Genomic DNA, 12,815 nt, shown 5'->3' on the forward strand with positions numbered 1-12,815 from the left:
ATCACCCACGACTGAATAGGCCTCCACTGGCTCGCCATAGAGGAGCGTATTAAATTCAAATCTCTGACACTTGTCCACCGCTGTCTATTCGGTACGGCCCCATCAGACCTTAAAAAGGAATTTCACTGGTATGAACCAAGCCGTTGCCTAAAATCAGCCAAAAAAGGGCTACTTAAAGTTAGCCATATTAGAGTCAAAGCTACTGGACTCGGGAGAGCTTTTCCCACCAAAGCCATTGCACTCTGGAACGAGCTTCCAGATAACCTCAGACTGGAAAGCAGTTACTCCCTATTTAGGAAGCAGCTGAAAACGTTACTTTTCCGGTAATTCGTTAATTATTCAGCTTGGACTCCCTTGAGTCCTCCTCTTCTCTTTTTTATGTAGTCCTGTGACCTCTTTTTTTTCGTGTTCTTGTCGCGCCCTGATGCTTGCGAGCTTCGGCGCGTTATAAATACATAAATAAATAAATAAAAATAAAATGTTATTGGCTCTAAAATCTCTGTTGGGCAGTTCCACGCTGATTATTTTTCCCATAGTAGTGTTCTTGATATAGAATCGAATGCTATATGTAGGTCTAAGAAAGCAGCGTAGATCTGTGTTTTCTTTTCTATGGCTTTGTTCTTAATCAGGTTTATTATAAGGAGATTTACATTTGTACCAACATTAGGAGTAAATCCCGTCTGTCTCGCTGCAAATCGCTTTGTATTCGTGGCCCATTCCTTACGTTTTTGAGAAGCAATGCGGCAAAGATCTTGCCTAGTGGATCCAGTAATGCGATCGGACTAAAGTTCTGAGGATTATCTTGAGCACCTTGTTTATATATAGGGACGATTGTCGCTGTTCTCCATGACGGTGGAATTTCGTTCTGTTTGTTGATGGTTTCTATGAGTTGTATCATGAAGAGAATCCATAGGTCTGCTTTTTTTTTTTAGGATTGCATTTGAAAGACCGTCAGGTACCGGGGCACGTGAGGTGTTCAGTTTGCCGAAAATCTGGGTCAGGTCTTCCTCGTCATAGCAAATTTTCCATGATTTGTTCTGGGTCTGTGAGGCGGGAAGCATGGTAATAGCGGAGTCATTATATATGTTTGAAAAATGATCTATCCACTTTTGCTTAGTCACATTTGCTATAAAAAATTGTTGGTTACTGTCGTTGTTATTCAACAGGTTCCACAATTGTCTTGGATTGTGGTTCTTGTATGCCTTCATCATGGCTTCTGCATCGTTTTGTAACAATGTTGCCTGGTATGATTTCCTCCAATTTGTGTACACTTGTTTTATTTTTTCTTCTGTAGGAGGGTTGAAATTCCGTTTGCTGGTTTTAGATTGTGAATGTCCTTGCAGATCTCTTTTTTTTTTTCTGGGCAACTTCAGTAATGTAGTAATGGTTATGTAGTTTCATGTGATTCTTCATTGGTTTTAAAAAATGGATCAAGGAGACATCGTAATTAAGATTATCAATATCTGGCATTGATGTTAGTTGGATTCGATCTGTGAGATCTCTTATTTGCTCCTGGGTCAATCACAGTCTATGGTTATTGCCAGTGACTTCTGATTGTGTGCGGAAATCAATCTTTTTTGGTTGTGTGAGGCCGAAGCCATTGACTATTAGTTGATGATGGTTGCTTCTTATCGATGTGTTGATTACAGTCTCTGTGATGGATTCCAATAAGTCTATTGACAAGTATACATAGTCTATTATAGCTGTTGCCTGCCACTATCCCATGTAGGTAAGGTTATGCCCATACAGTCTTTGGGTTGGTCAACTTGTTTGAGATTCCGAATGGGGGTTTCTTTCTGCCGGTTGTTAGAACCAGGTACTTGTATTAAAAAAAATGTATTCTGTATCCATGGATTGATGTTGTTACTAGTTACGATTGTCCATTGTGGTAAGATTTGGATTAATGTCAAGAGGCCTGATGCTGGTCTACTGAGAGTGCCTTTTATTGCAGTATTCAGGAGAGTGATAAAGCCGTCGCATCTTGGTAATTTCGTTAGCCAAGTTTGTTGTAGGCAAACTATAGTTGTTAATTCAAGTTCCGCTGCTGGCTGATTAAATAAATGGGTATTACCCCTTGTGTTCCAGCTACATAATGACCAATGGAAGTCATTTGTTGTTGGTGGTTATGATACAGATGATATATCTTGAGTAATGTCAAAATCTTCAGCGTAGTCGCGGTGGAAGGGATAATTCTGATTACTTTGATAAGAAGTATCTTCTGGTATCATTTCTTGCGATTCTTGGTGGCCAGAAACCTATAATGTGGATCATATCTTGTATATATTGCTCGTTCACTCTGCAGATTCCTAATAGGTGGAGGGTTTGTATGTTTATTCCACTTTCGTGATGTATTAAATGTTGTCTCTGTTGCTGCTTGGTTACAGCTGAAGCCCAGATTTAATAGAGCTTCAGTTGGTGCGAGTATTTTTTCCATTGTCACCTGATCCATAGCTCCAGTAACACTCTGTTAAGTTGGGTATGATCCTGGAAAGTTATAAGTTTAATATCTCGAGACGAGATCGTTTTGAGATTAGGTAATGCCTTTAGCAGTAGAAGCATATTGGTTTGATTCAGTATCAGGCGTTCATTTTTGATGGTTTGGTTTTCTATCTGCAATATATGTTGGGTTTGATCAGGAATTGGGTTGATGAAATCTGGGTAACAGATCTGGTTCGTATTACGTGAATCATCCTTTTTTGCTTCTCTTTGCACGTGTCGGGCTGTCCGGTCGTAGTTTCGTTGGAGCTCGTCGAGTTGGTATTACGGGGTTCTCTGGTTGGTCTGGGCGATAGTGAGACATCTGCAGATTCTTCATCAACCGAGTGTTCAGTGGATGAAGAGATTTCATCTAGCGTTGATTCGTCTGATATGTCCTCGCATGTCAGGTCAAGGCTCTGGTGTGTAATTGCTGCATACTCATCCACGATGATAAGGCTAGAGTCGTTCAATGAGGTGTGTTCGTTAACAGCCTCTTTGTGGAGGTCTATGTGCGTTGTGAGGTTTAGTAAGTCGTCTGTAATGATTGAAATGTCCTCATCAGTGCCGTTTGGCGGTGTGAGCAGCTGTCTTGAACTTTTCCTTTCCAATGGTAGGACGTTGGGTTTCTTTACTCGACCTACAGGGGGCGTAGATTGAGTGGTTGAGTGTTTCACTGGTTGGTTTACTGTGCGTAGGAAAGCCCTTGAGCTGTTCAGTTTGGCGCTTACAGTTTTTTTCTGTTGTCGTTATTGGTGGCTTTCCTATTTGTGTATTTATAGGTTTAGCTCCAGACATGAAAATTTGTAAAATTTCCGCACTTGGTTGCACTTCTTTATTTGGGTTTAGAGGTAATATAGTAGGTTCCAAAATGGAGAAATTGTCAATACCTCCAGTTGGAGTTTGTAGTTCGCTAGGCGGTGCAAACACAGTAGGTATGTTTTGTGTTTCAGGTACCGTTCTGGCAGTAAACTCTGTCAGTGTCTGTAGCTGCTGCGATGCTTGCATCCAAGCCATAATGTTAGTCGTGAGTCTATTTTTCTCTTCTCAATCTCTTATTGCGGTTTCGCATAGTCTCTGTTGCCATCTCAGTGATTGGTCTGATTCGGAGTCCAATCTTTTTTCAAGTGTGGTTAGGCAGTTCTCGATGTATACCTGTTTTGTGTGAATTAAGGCTAACAGTGTAGCTTGATCACGAAAAGCATCTTTGGAGTCTTCTTGTAGTTTAAGAAAAGGAATCATTGATTGCGATATGACTGCTGTCAGCATGTTTTGTAGGTCGATCATGCATTCTTGGCTGGTTTGTTTGATCGTAATTTAGATTCCGCGTGTGCGAGATTGTCGTTTTTCCTACTTTGATTTGATGTACTTAATTTCTGAGTTTCTTGTTCAGCCAATGGTGCATAGAAGGATTATTGAAATTATACGAGAAATGGTTTGGAGGACTTCTTTTCTAACATTTTGGATGGAATTCATGTTTTGATCTTTGGTTGTGGTAATTTGCCATTTGAACAGCTTTTGGCTTTGGTAGCGTCAACATTGTTTCTTCAAAGTTCTTTTCCTTTGTTGTAATGAGGGGGTATAAATTATAAATTATGTGTTATCGTTGGAGTGGAGGTAGCTTCTGGACATCTGGATGTGGTGTTATCGAATATTGCTTTTCGTTTCTCCACGCTATTCATTATTGACTCAATTTCTGTGATATCAAGTGAGAGTCTGGCGGCTTTGGCGGTCGCTTTTGATGGTTGATCAGTGTCTAGGTTTTTTCTTTGTGCTGTGTTGACATGAGTGTTGAGCCATTTTAATTTTGCTAGTCTTGCTTGCTCTTTTTTGACTGTTGTTCGCTGTGAGTTTTGTGATAATGAACATAGAGGAGTGGATATGAGTGGAAGTTGATTGGAACATTCCACTGATTGGTGTGTGGTAGATGGAACTAAGGATTCCACTTCGATAGTATCTAAATTCTCTTTGGCTGTGGAAATGGGATTCATCTGTGTAATCTCAACTGATGGTAGAGTGTGTTGCTCTAACACTTCTGTATTTATCTCTGGCACAAGATTTCCATGCAGGGCTGGCTTGAGTGGGGAGAGGTTGGTGTGAACATTTCTAGTATCGTTGAGATAGGGTTGCAGAGTGACCACTGTCTGTTGGTTCAATTCTTCATTTCTAGATTTTATAAGACGCTCCTTGTTGCTGGCTAGAATGGCCAAGAGCACCTCTGGCTCTTTGTTGCTGATTGTTATAGAGTCATCTTTGATGGTAGCTATGGTGACCAAGGTCGTTCCTGTCTCATAAGTGTGGTCCTTTGTTGGAGATATTAAGCGCGGGAGGATATCTGTGTTTGTGTCTTGGGCGCGTGGTAGTTCTTGATCCCGGTGAACCGGTTCAGGTACTATATATTGGTGTGGCTCTCCATTGAGATCCTTCATCTTGTGGCTTTGGACTGAGGAGCTTGTTTGATGATACTCTTGGTCAGTTATTCCCTCTAGGTTGGGGTGATTTGAGGGCACTCGTTTGTGTTTCTTGGATATAGTTTGTTCCAGGGTCAGCTGTTTTAATTCGTTCGGGATGGGCGCAGGAGAGGCAGAACCTAGGTTGCAACGTAGCCTAGTCTTACTACCAGGAATTGTTTTAGGTGTCTTAGTGGTCATGGTGTCAGTTGCCAGATTGGCGTGGGCCACTAGGATCTGTCTGTGGTAAGGAGTCTCAAAGTGTAGACTCTAGTTGTAGTAGAAAGGGTTGGTTATTTGTGTGGCGAGATCAAAGGGCCCTTGCCCTGCAGTTTCTCGCACGCTGTGCAAATGTCGCCTTGAGCTTTGGTTCTTATGTACAATGCAGCGATTAGCTAATGTACAAAATCTGCAGTAGCTGAGTAGTTGGTTAAGGAGCGTGCGAGATCAAAGGGCAGATGCCCCGCAGGCTCTCACATGCTAGAAATTTGTCATTGTTAGCTCCAGTAGTTTAAATGTGGAGAAGCATTTAGCAGGTTTGCAGACTGTAAAAGGGCTGATTATTCAAATGTCAAGATCAATGGGCCCTTGCCCCGCAGATTCGCGCACGCTGTACAAATATCGCTTTTAACTTTGGTTATTGTGTACAAGGCGATGATTAGCTGGTTTACAAGATCTGCAGTAGCTGAGGAGTTGATTAAAAAGCGTGTGAGATCAAAGGGCGGGTGCCCCACAGTCTCTCACACGCTAGAGAATTATCATTGTTAACTCTGTTAGTTTAAATGTAGGGAACCATTTTGACGGGTTTGTAGACTGGAGAGGAGTTAAGGGAAAAAAGCGTGCAGGATCAAAAGGCGGTTTCCTCGCAGTCTCTCCCGCGTGAGTCCCTACTCGCTTTCAGGTCACGTTGGTAAATAAAGCCAGTTGTTTGGCTGGTGCGCAGGTTCAACAATGCCCAGGTGGGTAGCTAGAGGGGGTGCAAAATCTAAAGGCAGGAGATCAGAGTCGCCAAGAGATCTGTGCGAGGTGCGTGGAGGCAGAAAAAGGGATGAATGTCTTGCGGCCTTTGTCACGTCCAACAAGTCACCTTAAGCTCTGCTCATGTACTAAGAGCTAGCGGCTGCCCAATGCGGGAGAAAGTGTGCTGGGGTTACCAGCAATTGTGCTGTCAAACCATTCTACATCTACGTCAACGTTTGTGTAGTCCCCGGCTGGTTGGTCTCTAAGCTCCACCTGAGTTGTTGAGTGCGCCGGGTGTTTACCACGGCAGGTGGGTTTGGTGCACCATGGAAAACACAGTAAGGAGGGGCCAGGGGTCCATATTGCCCCGAAAGTAAAAGTGTTCTGCAGGGCAGTATAGTCTTTCTGTCACAGTGTATAGAGAAGGGTGTGCATAGAAGTGGTCAATCCAGAAATTGTCTATTTTAAGTGGAAAACATGCGCATGCGAACGGTAATATCTTCAGTAATGGTATCAGAAGGAAAGATTATGGCACCGCTCACCTTTGGTTGCAGTTTGGAAGAAATCTGTTGAGATCGCGGGCGGCGTAGATGATCGCAGTGAGCCAGAGGAGTCCCGCAGGAGTCCCGCAGACCCCAAAGACCCAAAGACTCTGCGACCGACTCCGCGGCCCGCTCCGGAAGTGGGATGTGTCTTTTGAAGTGGTGCAGGCTGGGTTTCCTGGGCAATGGAGATAGAAAAAGGACTGGAATTTCGTAGGTAGAACAGAATGAAGGCAAATTCAGTACGCAATCCGGTAGCAAGTTGAGACAGACGCAGACCCAGAGACTCTGCGACCGATGAACATGTGGTTTAAAATATATTGTCTATTTCATATTTTTAAAAAGTATCCACTCAACACAGAAAAAGGACAATCAACATGTGGTTTTAGTTATCAAAATAAGACAATGACAGCCTTAAACAAACTAGACATAAAATGGTACTCTTAGCTGAAGTTATACAATATCAATCTCAATACATATTGCAAAATAAAATGGACAGAAATACAGCCTAATATCTTACAAAAATGACAATCGAGATAAACAAAAACTATTTTATAGGATAGAACTCAAAAAGAAAAATGTATGTTGCAGTAAACCAGCTGTACTGCGTGTATAATTGTATGCCAAAATGTTCTCAAAGGGAGACTCAGGCCTGCAAGTATCATTGTAAGATGTTTTAGTACCATTTCAGTGTATAAACTAAGCTAGACCGTGTAGAGGTAATGATATAATTTATTAAGCAACGTGTCAGAATGTTTGTATCTCCAAGTATCAGGGTGGGAGGTAAAGGAGTGGTCCAGTCTCTCAATAGAAAGGTGTCCTCCGTCTTACTCCACAGGGATACCGCAAAAGCATTGTCAGTCTCACCAGATTCAAAGACAACTCAAGTAATCCTAGCAAAGTGAAGACTTTAAAACAAATTGGTGAGTTCTTTTTTTTATTTTTTATAACACATTTTAATTAGAGTTATAAAACATGCAACAAACAAAAACAAAACAACACCTTCATTGACATAATACAAGAAGTTCTGGCCATAAAAAAGACAAAAAGCAGGCCAAAGCATAAACACAGACGGGTGAAACCACACACCCCATTACTCTGGAGAATTCCCTCACTCGGCCTCCTCCAATTTATGCCATATCTTCTGAAATTTAGTCGGGCATCCGCGGGCGTTATATATTCTTCGTGTTACAAAGTTCTTTTAAGTCTCAAACAAAAGGTTAACTGCAAAGGGAGGATGTTGTCACTCTTTCCAGGGTTAGATTGGTGGGGGCGGAAACATCCTGCGACCCTTAGCTGTGGTTAGTGATTTTCTCTGGTTGCAGACCCACTGGTAATAGGCAATCAGAAGCTGTCACAGTCCTCTTGGATGCTGTCACTCAGATGGTTTCTGCAGGACAGTCTTTTTGCAGACCGACCACAACTAACCACGTTCACACATTTGTGAGGATTTAGTGCCCTATTGAGGGGTTTGTTAGAGAAGAGTTTCCCACCTTTCTCGCCTTGATACCCCTCTGTGTTCGACCTGTGCCCTTGCCCCCCTGCTTTCCCCCGGGTTGTACTTCCTGTCCTTCTGCATGGTAATGCCATCTCGTTCTTCCACCTGCCTGTATTCTTCCCTCTTGATCATATCAAGCAAATAATAATATCACTAGAATATAAATGATAAGAACAGATTATAGGTATAGTATTTAGACACTAGTATTGGGTTACTGATTTTGTAATCCCATCCGTAATGGTCCGCTCAGCTGCACTTTTGACATGCATATACTTGATGTGTAGGGGTTTCCATATAGCATGTAAGGGGGATAATGCAAGTTTTATTGTGGATTGTGTATTAAACACTAAGGCTTGAAATGATAAACATCGAGTTTTAATCATAAAAGGCGGATAACCATGTAATCGACCAATGCAAAATAGGAGTATACATATGAAGTAAGTGAAGTTAAACACTAAATGCAGTACATAAACAATAGGTAATTGTGTTCCCGAAAGGATACAAAACAAATCTCGCTATCTACATTCCTGACTTAGAGGATGGAGTGTCAATCATAGGAAAACAGAAAATAAAGAGGGGTATAGGACTAGAGGTGAGATTTAATCAAATTATACACAACTTGGGATAGCCCAGGGAGCACTATCTATCACGCAGGATAATTATTGCTTCTTCTATTATCTTAATGGTGTCTAAAGATACAATTCAAAGTGGTTTTGTGAATTAAACTAGTTCCAAGTTTGTATTGTATCTACAAGTTATGCCCCTGTCACAGTAACATCTATCTGTGGGAGTGAACAAGGAGGTTCTGTCGTCTGCCAACGTGAATACTGGAACACATCCAATGATTGGAGCAAACGCGAATGGTTCCTGGGTAAAGGATTCCTGTTGTATTACATTTCCGTGGTGGGGTATGATGTGGACCGCCTTCGTCAGGGCTTAGATCGTACGAGCCTTTGAAGAACACATATGTGTGTATTAGTTGAAAAAAAGTGCAGCTGGGGGTGCCGTTCCATAGTAAAATGCATGAAGGAAGGCGTCTGCCTGTGGGTTCACTTACTCGCAGGTTAATAATCCATGTCATGTTCCGGTGTGGGGAGGGAGACTCTGTAGATCTAGGCCAGCTCCGACTTGTAAAAGTCGAGGGCTTCCATCCAAATGGGCGGAGTCTTCTCAGTGGTAGGCGTGATTTGCTTCTATCTATTTAGCGTGGTAACCAGTGATCCGCGTAGGTATGCTCCTAAGTAGCAAGGGGGAGGGGGAAATGGAAAAGGGGAGAAGGAAGCAGAAAAAGATCTGAGTTAGTCTTAGGACACTGCTGGCGTGTTACGTGACAGCAATGCATGTGAGTGCATCTCATTAAATATGCCTCATTGTTAAAAGAGTGCGCCCGTAGGTGGAAACGGGCATCCTGGTCAACAAAATCCATGTGTGCCCTGTGGGGCGGGACTTACCTCCCCAATATCGAATAGCTTGAAGAGGGAGCGGGACATGGTTTCGTCCGATGCTGCTGTGTGCTGGGTCTCTTCGCGGTTGTGTTCAAGCGGTTATCAGGGCAACCAGTACTGTATACCCCACTTGTCTGCTGATTGGTTCTGCGTGCAAACATCACATACGGTGCAAGCGTTGTTATCATGGCAATGGGATGCTTGGTCTGAAATAGAATGCAGGCGATGAAGCCCGCCTCTTGTGTTAAGAATTTGTGAAGCCAAAAGCATTACTGGGAAGAGGGGCTACAGCTATGTGGTTAAAGGATGCTGCGAGTCATTTCAGTTCTGTGTCTCCTGTATCGATCGTCAGGGCAACCAGTACTGTATATCCACCTTGACTGCCGATTGGTCCTGCGTGTAAACGTCATGCATGGCCTGAGCGTCATGGTCAGTAATGGGATGCTTGGTTTGAAGCAGAATGTGGACGATGAGACCCGCCGTTTGAGTAAAGAGTGCAAAACAAAAAGGATTACTTGGAAGTGGTGATGCTGTGAGTCATTCCAGTTCTGTGTCTACCGTATCGCTGTGTATTGGTAAGAGGGAAACCAGTGTCCAATCAATGTCAGGGGTGGTAGTCAAGCCCAGCTATGCATGACCAGTGCATTGATGAGACGGCGATAATCAAGTTGTAGTCGGCCCAAAGAGAAATTTGTACAGAACTCTATTGTGGGTGAGGACCCACTGTTGCTACGCCCACAATTAATAAGTAGTTGTGGTGAATTGTTCATTCAACCCATGGTTGTAGGTGTCCATGCGGTATATCCAACATGATTCTTTCTCCAGAAGAGTTCTCTGGACATTTGGTCCTCCTCTGACTTTCTCCACGATCCACCATGAACGTCATCGGCAGAGTGGTGAGCTTTAATGTAGTGATCTGCCAGGGGTGATGTGATGTTTTTACAGCAAATTTTCAATCTGTGTTCCGAGATCCTAGTACTGACTATTCACATGGTCTGCCAAACATATCTCAGTCCAAAGGGGCGCTGTATGCAGTAGACTGCCTGATTGGTTTTGCAGTTGGTTAAATCTTTAAGTACCGGTTACATTTTTAAGTACTCATTGTTTGGCCCCAATTGAGAATGTTTGTGTCTTGGAGGTGAATTTGCATGATGTGCAGTTCCCACAAGGAACATTTCCTTTAATGGTGCATAGATTCCAGAACCCTGTATTTGAGATCTCTTATCTGTATAGGGAGTGTACGAGATGTTCCCAAATGTTTCTTGCTCTTTTAAAGTTAAAGCGTGATGGTGGTTCTTCAGGTAGCTTGAGATGTGCCAATGGCCGGTATTTCCAGATTATTTTTTTGACTAAGAAAGTGTGTGTTCCATGTGCGATTGCGCACATGAGGCTTGTTTGCTTTCCGTGATTGTTGTTTCTTTAGGGAGTAGTAACGCTTCCCAATTGGTGTACCTTGCCCGTTTTTTGGAGTGGCTAAGGAGTTTTTTGGGATACCCTCATGTCCTCAGTCTGTTGTTCAGTGCCTCTGTCTGGCTGTGGAAATCATCCAATGATGTGCAGTTCCTACATATGCGCAGCAATTGTCCAAATGCAAGTTCTCTTTTGTGTGAGAGGGATGATTACTGGTAAAAATGAAATGATGTATTGCGGTCGCTAGGCTTGTGGAACAAGCCACATTCTAGTTTACCATTTCTGTGTATGATAGTCAAATCTAAGAAGTTGATTTCCACATTACTGTGTTCCATAGTGAATTGGACCAGGCGGTCACAGGTGTTAATTCATGCCAAAATAGTGCTAATTCATCTCTGGTACCAGCCCAGATGAAGATGACATCGTCGATGTACCTGTGCCAATGTTTCACGTTTCCTCTCCAAGGGTTAACATCGAAGAGGACGAAGTCCTTCTCATATTTGGACATATGTAGAATTGCTAAACTTGCTGCAAAGGCTGCACCCATGGCCATGCCTTTTGTTTGTAAATAGATCTGTTTGTTGAAGATAATTAAGTTCTTGCACAGGGCGAGTGACATCAGCTCTACTATGAAGTTACTAGGGACCCTGGTTTGCGTGTCATCTGCTGTGAGACATTCCCTGATGCATTCAATGGCTTCATCTTGAGGAATGTAGGTATACAGGAACTTAATATCCATTGTCACCAGAAGTTGATTCTCTGGGTTGAAGTCTTGTCCTTCAAAGACTTGCATGGTGTGAGTGGTATCCCGTAAGTATGTACTTGTGCAGGCACTCAAAGTTTTGAGGAATAAATCCACAAATTTACAAATTAGTTTGAGAATGGAACTGCATCCCGCACAATCGGTCTCCCAGGGGGATTGAGGGGGTCTTTGTGAATTTTGGGTAATGCATAGAAAGAGGGGGTCCTCCCCTTTGTGCTGGTGGTCAAGAGTCCAATTCTTCTTGATCCACAGGGTCCTCTAGGGCATCCCTGTCTTCTCTGTCTCAGATACGGGTCTCCCCTTCTTTGTCTTTTCTCTGAGAGAATTTTGATAATGTGATTAATCAAATGAGGCTTCCAGAACAGAAGGCTTCAACAATTTAGAGAGTAACATGCAGAAATGAGGGCCTACGTGAATAGTATTTTGGTAATAAGTGCCTCCATTGCTTACCTCTTTAAAAGGCACCATAATATACTATCAATACATTTGTGGACAAAGTGTGCCAACACACCAATGCAGCATGCTGTTATGTGGTGACATCAAAGCACAGTAATGTTGATGCCATCATTGGTGTGTTGTATGAGTTGAACTCACACTGGAATGCGAGGGAACTAGTATCAAAACATATTTGTGGTACCAAGGCAGATGTTTTTTATGCTGCGCCAAACAAATCCATGACATTGACACTCATTCTGGAACTTGATATATTAAAGTAACAGCTAATGGGGACTCAAGCGACAATAAATGTACAAGAATGATTCCTTAACTAATGGAAATATGTTATGAATTAAAATGTATAGATCATTAATAATCAAGAAAACATTTACCTGCAAAAATAAATTATGAGTTACTCACCATAGTGACTGACATACTCTTAGTTCCCTTTCCTCTATACTGCATGGGCGTCCCTTCCAGGGACGAGAGGTAGAACCTTTTTCACCAGAAAAAAACCTTCTTCCCCTTTAAATTTAGAGGCGTGCAGGGGTGCGCCGCTGGGAGCATGCGCTGCCCTGACTCCGCCCACCGACACCACTCCTCAGTCCCCATTGACGCGTCGACAATATTTAACATTGCCTAATGAAATAGTATTATTAGGGGGAGGATTGTGGGACGTATGGAGGAAAGGGGACTAAGGACTAAGAGTATGTTAGTCACTACGGTGAGTAACTCATAATTACTCTTACGTCCCGTCCCCTAATGGCGATGAGGGAGAGGAACCCACGCGATGTGCCACGTCCCCTGGTGTCCTTCATTTTTTTTTTTTTAAAGAAG

The 12,815-nt window shown here is 42.8% G+C and overlaps 1 protein-coding gene across 2 annotated transcripts in view; it reads right to left on the reverse strand.

Annotated features, from left to right (window-relative positions):
- The window catches only part of GPR45 (G protein-coupled receptor 45), a 309,197-nt gene that overhangs the window by 12,050 nt on the left and 284,332 nt on the right, over positions 1-12,815 (reverse strand). The window contains exon 3 of one of the 2 annotated variants that reach the window (XM_069636921.1): positions 6,428-6,605. The exons of the other annotated variant lie outside the window; for it this stretch is intronic. The gene's annotated coding sequence lies outside the window, so the exon portion shown is untranslated. The remainder of the gene's footprint in view (positions 1-6,427; positions 6,606-12,815) is intronic. 2 annotated transcript variants of the gene reach the window in all.

This window comes from Ambystoma mexicanum, chromosome 7p, assembly GCF_040938575.1.
Source record: "Ambystoma mexicanum isolate Mex_15411 chromosome 7p, UKY_AmexF1_1, whole genome shotgun sequence".
NCBI lineage: Eukaryota > Metazoa > Chordata > Amphibia > Caudata > Ambystomatidae > Ambystoma > Ambystoma mexicanum.